The sequence below is a fragment of a genome, unplaced genomic scaffold (genome assembly GCF_019419815.1).
Source record: "Pyrus x bretschneideri cultivar Hongxiangsu unplaced genomic scaffold, Pyrus_bretschneideri_v1 Contig111, whole genome shotgun sequence".
Lineage (NCBI taxonomy): Eukaryota > Viridiplantae > Streptophyta > Magnoliopsida > Rosales > Rosaceae > Pyrus > Pyrus x bretschneideri.
The window spans coordinates 184,957-194,082 of NW_025999404.1; the positions used below are offsets into that span (position 1 = coordinate 184,957).

At 38.1% G+C, this 9,126-nt stretch overlaps 1 pseudogene; it reads left to right on the plus strand.

Moving 5' to 3' along the window:
- The first annotated feature begins 286 nt into the window (after positions 1-286).
- LOC125473974 lies at positions 287-8,298 on the plus strand (annotated as a pseudogene).
- Positions 8,299-9,126: the final 828 nt, after the last annotated feature.

A 9,126-nucleotide genomic window follows, 5' to 3' on the forward strand; every position in this document is an offset into this window, starting at 1 on the left:
TCAACCAACACAACTCGATTCGGAGTCCTAGTGGACATTCCGAGTCAAGGTGTGTCATTACCAAACACTCTACTGCTTTATTTCATAACTTTTTATTCTCGCAGCACAGTAGAAACGATTTTTTTTTAAAGCACAACAATATCAAACCATCCAATATGATCACTGTCACCATATTAGACATATTTTACAGAAAGAAATCAAATACAAATAAAAAAAATATATTGGAGCCTTGCTCCGTCTTCTACTTAGTCTGCTCCATCAGCATTGCATTACAGCTTGTAGGTTGATTAGGGAAGTCGATTAAGGGTCTTATCACACCTCCTCCTCCTCCTCCTGCGTGCGGCGTCTTCCCCAATTGTTCTCCCATCATGTATCTCTTCTTTGTTTCCTGTAATCGGGTTTGCTTGGTTTTCTTCTTAATTTCTCTCATTTTTTCATCATAATTATGTTTGGTCGCATCAGTTTTATTAGGGTTTTGTATTTCTCAGAATCTATGGATCAGGGTTTTAATTTTATACTATCCTCGAACTAGGTTTTTTTTTTCCCTAGTTTAAGTCGCTTATCTCAACCGTAAGCATTGCTTTCTGTTTGAATTCAGGTTTTTATATTTTAATTTCCCTTTTTTATTCTTGGAACTCGTATATTGTGCATCTATGTATTTGGGTAGTGTTGTTTTACTGTAGTCCCATCTGAATTTTGCTTAGATGTTGATAATTTCTGAATTATTCGTAGGTTTTTCACCCTTTTAGGCTAAAATTTTGTCATGTCCTTTCTTAGCAGTTTGTAAACGAGATTAAGAAAGTTGGATTGTACATTGCTTGGTAGGAGTTGAAAGAGGGAAGACTATAGAGTTTTTTTGCTGGTACTTTCTTTCTCAGCAATTTGTAAACGAGATTAAGAAAGTTGGACTGTACATTGCTTGGTAGAAGTTGAAAGAGGGAAGACTATAGAGTTTTTCTGCTGGTACTTTGAGTCTTTTATGCCAGGTTGTGTGTAAAGTGCAAAAATGTCGGTAACAGCAGGTGTAAGTGATACTGTGATTGCAGTGAGGGATAAGCTCAGAGGTAAAATTGGGCAAACTAAGGTTAAAAGGTATTGGCCTGGAAAAGCTCCTGAGTGGACAGATGATGCCGACGAAGATGGGGAGTTTAGGATATCCAAGGCGGTTGTTTTTCCCACTCACAATTCTGACATCATTAGGAAAGATGATCCTAGACTGCGTCATTTGGCTGAGAGCAGGATAGATAATCGTGAGGATGTTAGAGCTGATCATAGGTGTATCCGGCAAGCTGAGATTGTTTCAACAATTGAAGAGGAAGCCAAGAGGCAAGAAGGGTTGGAAACAGAGGAAGAGGACGCAGATGCCCTGGAAGAAAGAAGAAGGAAGATTAGGGAGAGGTTGCATCAGAGGGAGCAAGAAGAAGAGCTTCTTCCCTCAGAAGATGAGGAAGATGTACAGGAAGAGGAGGAAGAGGAATCTGAGTATGATACTGACTCGGACGAAGAGCTTACTAGTATGGTGATGCTAAAGCCTGTCTTTGTTCCCAAGTCGGAGAAAGATACTATTGCTGAGCGTGAGCGACTTGAGGCTGAAGAATGGGCCCTTGAGGAATCTAGGAAGAAGAAATTGGAGGAACGGAAGAGAGAGACAAAGCAAATTGTGGTTAAGGAGATTCGAAAGGATGAAGAGATTCAGAAGGGTATGGAACTAGAAGCAAATATTGAAGATATTGATACCGATGATGAAGTAAACGAGGTAGAAAAGTATGAAGCTTGGAAGGCCCAAGAGATTGCCCGAATCAAAAGGGATAGGGAAGATCAGGAAGCAATGTTGAAGGAAAAAGAAGAGATTGAAAGGGTCAGAAACATGACATGAGAAGAGAGGAGGGAGTGGGAGAGAAAGAATCCAAGACCTGCACCACGACCAAAGCAGAAGTGGAGGTTTATGCAGAAATATTACCACAAGGGTGCTTTCTTCCAGTCAAATGCTGATGACTATGCAGCAACGGCTGGAACTGATGGAATTTACACACGTGATGTCTCTGCCCTAACTGGAGAAGATAAGATGGACAAAACAATATTACCCAAGGTCATGCAGGTCAAACATTTTGGTCGTAGTGGAAGGACGAAGTGGACTCATCTTGTCAATGAGGATACCACTGATTGGAACAATCCGTAAGTTTAATTTCCTTCCTGAATTATCCATGTTTTTTAACCATTTTCTTATATGCGCTAAATTCAGTTGACATGACACAAGCACTATTGTATTACTTGCTTTCTAATGGGAACACCAGAAGCATTATTATGTTGTTTGTTTTCTTAAGGAACGTTTTAAATTTGCATCATCTCTCCTACTTATTTTAAGTGAATTAAAGATTGAAGGACTGATCTCGCTGAATTGTCAGTAAACTTTAAGATATCATGCCATGTAGAATAGAATAGTAAAATATGAATGTATTCATCGGGCACTTAATGTTTGTCTTGTAGATTGGCTTAGCTGGTTTGATATAGTCATCAACTAATAGGTAATATTCCTTGGATATGTATGCGATGCATCAGGGAATCAGAAAGAATATTAGCTCCAGTAGTATTTGGAGCATATTAATTTTGGTCTTCCATTTGTTCATGTTGAGAAATATAAACTAACCGAAATTAGTCCAACTTAGTTCCAAATTTTATGCTCGCAAGTGTTCGAGTAGTTTGATAGTTAGAAAGCAAGCACTTAATATCGTCCCACAGAAATTAATCTAATTCTAAACAACTGACTTAAATCCATTTGCAACGTAGTAAAATTTAACAAAGATTGATGAATAATGATGGTTTTGAGAGTTGATACTAATAGTGAAAACAAATATCAAAAGTAAGAAAGTTTGAATATATCGCAAAAAGTGGTAGCCAAGAAAACAAATTATAATTTAGTTGAGTAAAACACTAAAGTGTCCGACTCACCATAACTAATCCAACTTATTTTCTGCAGTGAATTATTAACAAGTACTCAACCTCATTGATAGTCAAATTTCCCTAAATCATGTAATATCTATGGCATCTAGACTATACGTATATTCCACTATGTAACCATCCATGGCATCTACTAATAGGTAATTTACGGTATCTATTTGCAAGAAGCTATCACTTAAGTTGAAAACATGGCATCTGCACAACTTGCATCAAATTTACTAAGTAAGAGTCAAGATGGTAGCTAATCACAAGACTAAAACCAAGCATACACAGCAAACGATACTCAATGATAATGGAAAACTTGAAAATAATTCACTTCAGAATTTAAGCATTCAAAGTCATGTCTACATCGTAGACCTAGCTAAGGAAAATTAGTTCTGAAACATGGATGAAATTTCCACTGTATTCATAATAAAACTGAGAAGAAAATTGAGTTTAGAAAAAACATTGAAAAATCCTTGTTCTTTGCTGCTTCTGTCTTCCGTATGTCTCTGCTACTTGCTCCGTCATTCCTTTCCTTCTTTTCTCCTTTTACATTTTCATAACCAACAAAAGCTTAACCCCAATTGATTGCTGACAGTAAAAGTGAGGAAACGATAAAAGTCTTCAATTATGTGCTAGCCACTCTTAGGTACATTAAAGCACCCATTGATTAGTTTCTCCGTTTAACGCCTTCCCTTGTGCCTTTCGTCTCCTTGCTGCTGATTACCCCTTTAGTTCAGATAACCGTTTCTTTGCCATCAATAAACTCATTTATGCACCAACCAAGTCTCTCTCTTTGATGCCTTCACTCCAAAACCCATAATAGAAGAGAACACATCAACAACAACAACAACAAAGTCTTTTCCCACTAAGTGGGGTCGGTTATATAAATTCTAGAACGCCATTGCGCTCGGTTTTGTGTCATGTCCTCCATTAGATCCAAGTACTCTTAACTCTTTTCTTAGAGTCTCTTCCAAAGTTTTCCTAGATCTTCCTCTACCCCTTCGGCTTTGGACCTCTATCCTGTAGTCGCATCTTCTAACCGGAGTGTTAGTAGGCCTTTTTTGCACATGTCCAAACCACCATAACCGATTTTCTCTCATTTTTCCTTCAATTTCGACTACTCCTACTTTACCTTGAATATCCTCATTCCTAATCTTATCCTTTCTCGTGTGCCCGCACATCTAACGAAGCATCCTCATCTCCGCTATACCCATTTTATGTACGTGTTGATGCTTCACCGCCCAACATTCCATTCCATACAGCATCGTCGGCCTTATTGCCATCCTATAAAAATTTCCCTTGAGCTTCAGTGGCATACGGCGGTCACACAACACGCCGAATGCACTCTTCCATTTCATTCATCCAGCTTGTATTCTATGGTTGAGGTCTCCATCTAATTCTCCATTCTTTTGCAAGATAGATCTTAGGTAGTGAAAGCGGTCGCTCTTTGTTACTACTTGATCTCCGATCCTCACCCCTAACTCATTTTGGCCTCCATTTGCACTGAACTTGCACTCCATATATTCTGTCTTTGATCGGCTTAGGTGAAGACGTTTAGATTCAAACACTTCTCTCCAAAGGTTAAGCTGCACATTTACCCCTTCCTGAGTTTCATCTATCAACACTATACTATTTGCGAAAAGCATACAACAAGGAATATCATCTTGAATATGTCCCTTAACTCATCCATTACCAATGCAAAAAGGTAAGGACTTAAGGATAAGCCTGGATGTAACCCTACAATTATGGGGAAGCTTTCGGTCTGTCCTTCATGAGTTCTTACAACAGTTTTTGCTCCATCATACATATCCTTTATAGCTTGGATATATGCTACTTGTACTCCTTTCTTCTCTAACATCCTCCAAAGAATGTCTCTTGGGACCCTATCATACGCTTTTTCCAAATCTATAAAGACCATGTGTAAATCCTTTTTCCTATTTCTATATCTTTCCATCAATCTTCGTAAGAGATAGATTGCCTCCATGGTTGAGCACCCTAGCATGAACCCGAATTGGTTGTCCGAAACCCGTGTCTCTTGCCTCAATCTATGCTCAATGACTCTCTCCCAGAGCTTCATTGTATGACTCATTAGCTTAATACCCCTATAGTTCATGCAATTTTGTACGTCGCCCTTATTCTTGTAGATAGGCACCAAAGTGCTCTTCGCCACTCATTTGGCATCTTCTTCGTTTTCAAAATCCTATTGAAAAGGTCTGCGAGCCATGCTATACCCGTCTTTCCCAAGACTTTCCACACTTCGATCAGTATATCATCTGGGCCCACTGCTTTTCTATGCTTCATCTTTTTCAAAGTTACAACCACTTCTTCCTTCCTGATTCAATGGTAAAAGGAGTAGTTTCTACACTCTTCTGAGTTACTCAACTCCCCCAAAGAAGTACTCATTTCATGTCCTTCATTGAAAAGATTATGAAAATAATCTCTCCATCTGTCTTTGACCGCGTTCTTTTTAGCAAGAACCTTTCCATCCTCATCCTTGATGCACCTCACTTGGTTTAGGTCCCTTGTCTTCTTTTCCCTTACTCTAGCTAGTTTATAGATATCCAACTCTCCTTCTTTGGTATCTAGTCACTTATACATATCGTCATAAGCCGCTAGCTTAGCTTCTCTTACAACTTTCTTCGCCTCCTGCTTCGCTATTCTATACCTTTCACCATTTTCATCGGTCATATCCTTGTATAAGGCTTTACAACATTCCTTCTTAGCCTTCACCTTTGTTTGTACCTCCTCATTCCACCACCAAGATTCTTTTTGGTGTGGAGCAAGCCTTTGGACTCTCCTAATACCTCCTTTGCTACTTTTCGGATACAACTAGCCATGGAATCCCACCTTTGGCTAGCTTCCCCTCTCTATCCCACACTCATTGGGTGATTACTTTCTCTTTGAAAATGGCTTGTTTTTCTCCTTTTAGATTCCACCATCTAGTTCTTGGGCACTTCCAAGTCTTGTTTTTTTTTCTCTCTCTTTTGATATGTACATCCATCACCAACAAGCAATGTTGATTAGCCAAGCTCTGTCCTGGTATAACTTTGCAATCCTTACAAGTTATACGATCCCCTTTCCTCATTAGAAGAAAATCTATTTGTGTTTTTGACGACCTAGTCTTGTAGGTGATCACATGTTCTTCTCTCTTCTTAAAGAAGGTGTTGGCTAAGAAGAGATCATATACCATTGCAAAATCCAAGATGGCTTCCCATCCTCGTTTCTCTCCCCAAACAAATTAGGAGCAAGAAAATATGGGAATAACATTCCTCTACTTTCATTTTCCGTTCTCCCCCAACTGTGCAACTTGAATTTCACCTTCTAGGTTGTCTTTGCCACTTTTCGAAGATTGCCCAATCTTCGAAAGTTAAGATAATCAACCCAATGCTCCTGACCTCATCTTCTCGCAAAGATCCACTGACTGAAAATTTGGTGGAGGAAGTACTATCTCACTCTGGTGGTTTATGGAATTGAACACTATCATTTTCTTTTCTTTTTCTTGAAATGGATTTGTCGGCTACCCTTGTAGAATGCCAAGAGGTGAATGCAACCTTCCCTTTCTTTTGGAACAGATAACAATAAAAACTCTTTCCCACATAATTGGTGAGAAGCCACGTGCAAGTGAATGGTCTAGTTGACTAGTCAATGCTCCTTTTAGACTTGTAAAACAATATGATCTTCAACCAAATAAGCTGTTGTCTAATTTCTAAAGGGAAGACTAACATAAGATTTGGATAAGCCAACAATGTAATTAAAAACTACCCAACTTGTGAATATCACTTAAGACCAATTTCAACTTAAACAAAAAAATGACAAACAAACTTCAACTCAATCCACTTGCTGAACAAAACCAAACTCCAGCTACTTGAATTGAACTTTAAAAGGATTGAATGCATATTTTTCTTAAAACCATGTAATTTCATTCATTTAGAACCAACATAACACAAGAAAATGTAACTTTCAAAGTATACTAAGTAACAAAATATGCACTCATCAATTCACTATCATAACAACAACAACAACAACAACAACAAAGCCTTTTCCCACTAGGTGGGGTCGGCTATATGAATCCTAGAACACCGTTGCGCTCGATTGTGTGCCACGTCTTTGTTAAATCCATCCCACTAGGTGGGGTCAGCTATATAAATCCTAAAACACCGTTGCGCTCGGTTATGCGCTACGTCTTCGTTAGATCCAAGTACTCCAAGTCTTTTCCATTTAGGGTTCATTATCATAAAGATTCGACGTAAGATAGGTGTGCCTACTTTGTATTTTTGAATATTGGTGAAGATTGAAATAAATATAAGTTTTATGTGATTTCCTGCTAACATGTGAAGCTTGAATGAACTTCAGGCGAGTCCAAGACACCTTAATTGACGTGTTGAGGGGTACTATAGTACAGAAACTTTTTCTAATCTCTCTCTTGGAATGATCCTACAAACATTTAGTAGTGATTCCATTGTCCAGATCTCTATTTACTTCCTCTCCCTTCCTCTTGTGTCCTACATCATTATATTTGTATCTCGTGACAACTTCGAGACTCCGTAGTTGTGTTGAGTGAGCAAGAATCCTTAATGTGTAAATGGAATGACTACAAACTAAAATAGATTAGAATATGTTAAAGTCAATTATTTAGGATATTTAAGTTAAGTTTTATACACCGTGAGTTATAAACTATGTTGGTACTGTTTTGGTCATAGGGATACTTTTGTCCCGAACCATTTGTGGCTTAGCTTTGAAGAAGTTCCTGTTTTCTATTTGTTATGACCATGTTTCCATTTTCATGTTACTTTAGATGGGTTCTACATGTTACTAGTAGCATTCTTTTATTTTATTGTATAAAAAAAGTCTCTAAATTGTTTCCTTTACAAGCACCTTTATTTTTCTGTTTTCTGTATTTCAGGTGGACATACAATGATCCTCTTCGGGCAAAGTATAATGCTAAAATGGCAGGAATGAATGTGCCAATTGCAAAACCCAAGGGAAGCAAGAAATTGAAGGATTGGGAGTCTCGTTGATTTTTAACTGCTCTCAGTCATGTGCATGGAACTAGGTTCTGTTTTTTGGGGTGGGGAGGAAATTCAACATGTTACGGATGAGTTTTTAGAAGGTCAATTTAAAAGGAGTAAATGTGGAATTTTCAAGCAAGTTTGTGGGAGAATAATACGCTCTTAAATGTATTCTTGTAGGATTTGCTGCTTAGGGCCATACGTGTAAGATTTCTGGTCCTTTACAATACTTTAGTATAACTTGAGTTGAGATTTTAATTAAATTGTAGAATGTTTCAGAAATTTAACTTGATCGCTTATGTGCCTGAACTATATTTATACACACTAGTGGCTAGTGCTTGAACTCCTTTTGATATTAGTAGAACTTCAAATGTTTATTGTGATTATTTCCTTACAAGTCCAATTTGGTATGATTTAGTAGACTGTTTTGTGAGGAGTGAAGACGAAATCTTTTGGAACTCAGTTAAGTAAACTACCCGGGTACAAGTTGATGTGGACCAAGGCATTAAATGACTTACTCGGAGGTGGAATTTGGGGTCGTGGGAGGTAGTCACAAATCCCATATTGTGCAGCCTTTAAAGTGGGACTTTGCTAAGCCACCAATCCCATGGCCCTATTAATGTGAATATCTATGAAGGATTATGGGAGAAGGAGATGCTTCCATGGTAGTTTTGCTTATCGAAAATCCAAATATATATGAATTCTAATGCTCAAGGACAGGTTCTGTAGACTTTCAGTGTTAGGATGCCAGATGGCATTCCTCCATTGGTTAGTTGTTGGTTGGGTTATTGTAAACCATGGTTAGTTGTTGTTGTAAGTCGGTTAGATGAGCTCAGAAATAGGCTATATAGCTATCAATTGTAATGGACGTCGGTGTGAAGAATTTGTATCAGTTTCCTTGTTCGATGAAAGTTGTTTTTCCTTGCAATTAGAGTGAAGGTCGATTGAGATCTTATCATTCAGAGTAGTTTAGTGTTACTTGGGGGTTAATGATAAATGAGAAATGTTTTCCGTTGTGTGTGTACGTTTATGTTTCACTGTTACTATAATCGTCGTTAATGATGTATGTGTTGCTCTCGAGCATTTTACTGTTTTTGTTGATAGATTTTGAGGTTATGTGAGTAGATTAGATGTGGTTTCCATTTTCCTCCTTTTTCGGACTTGAATTATGCGT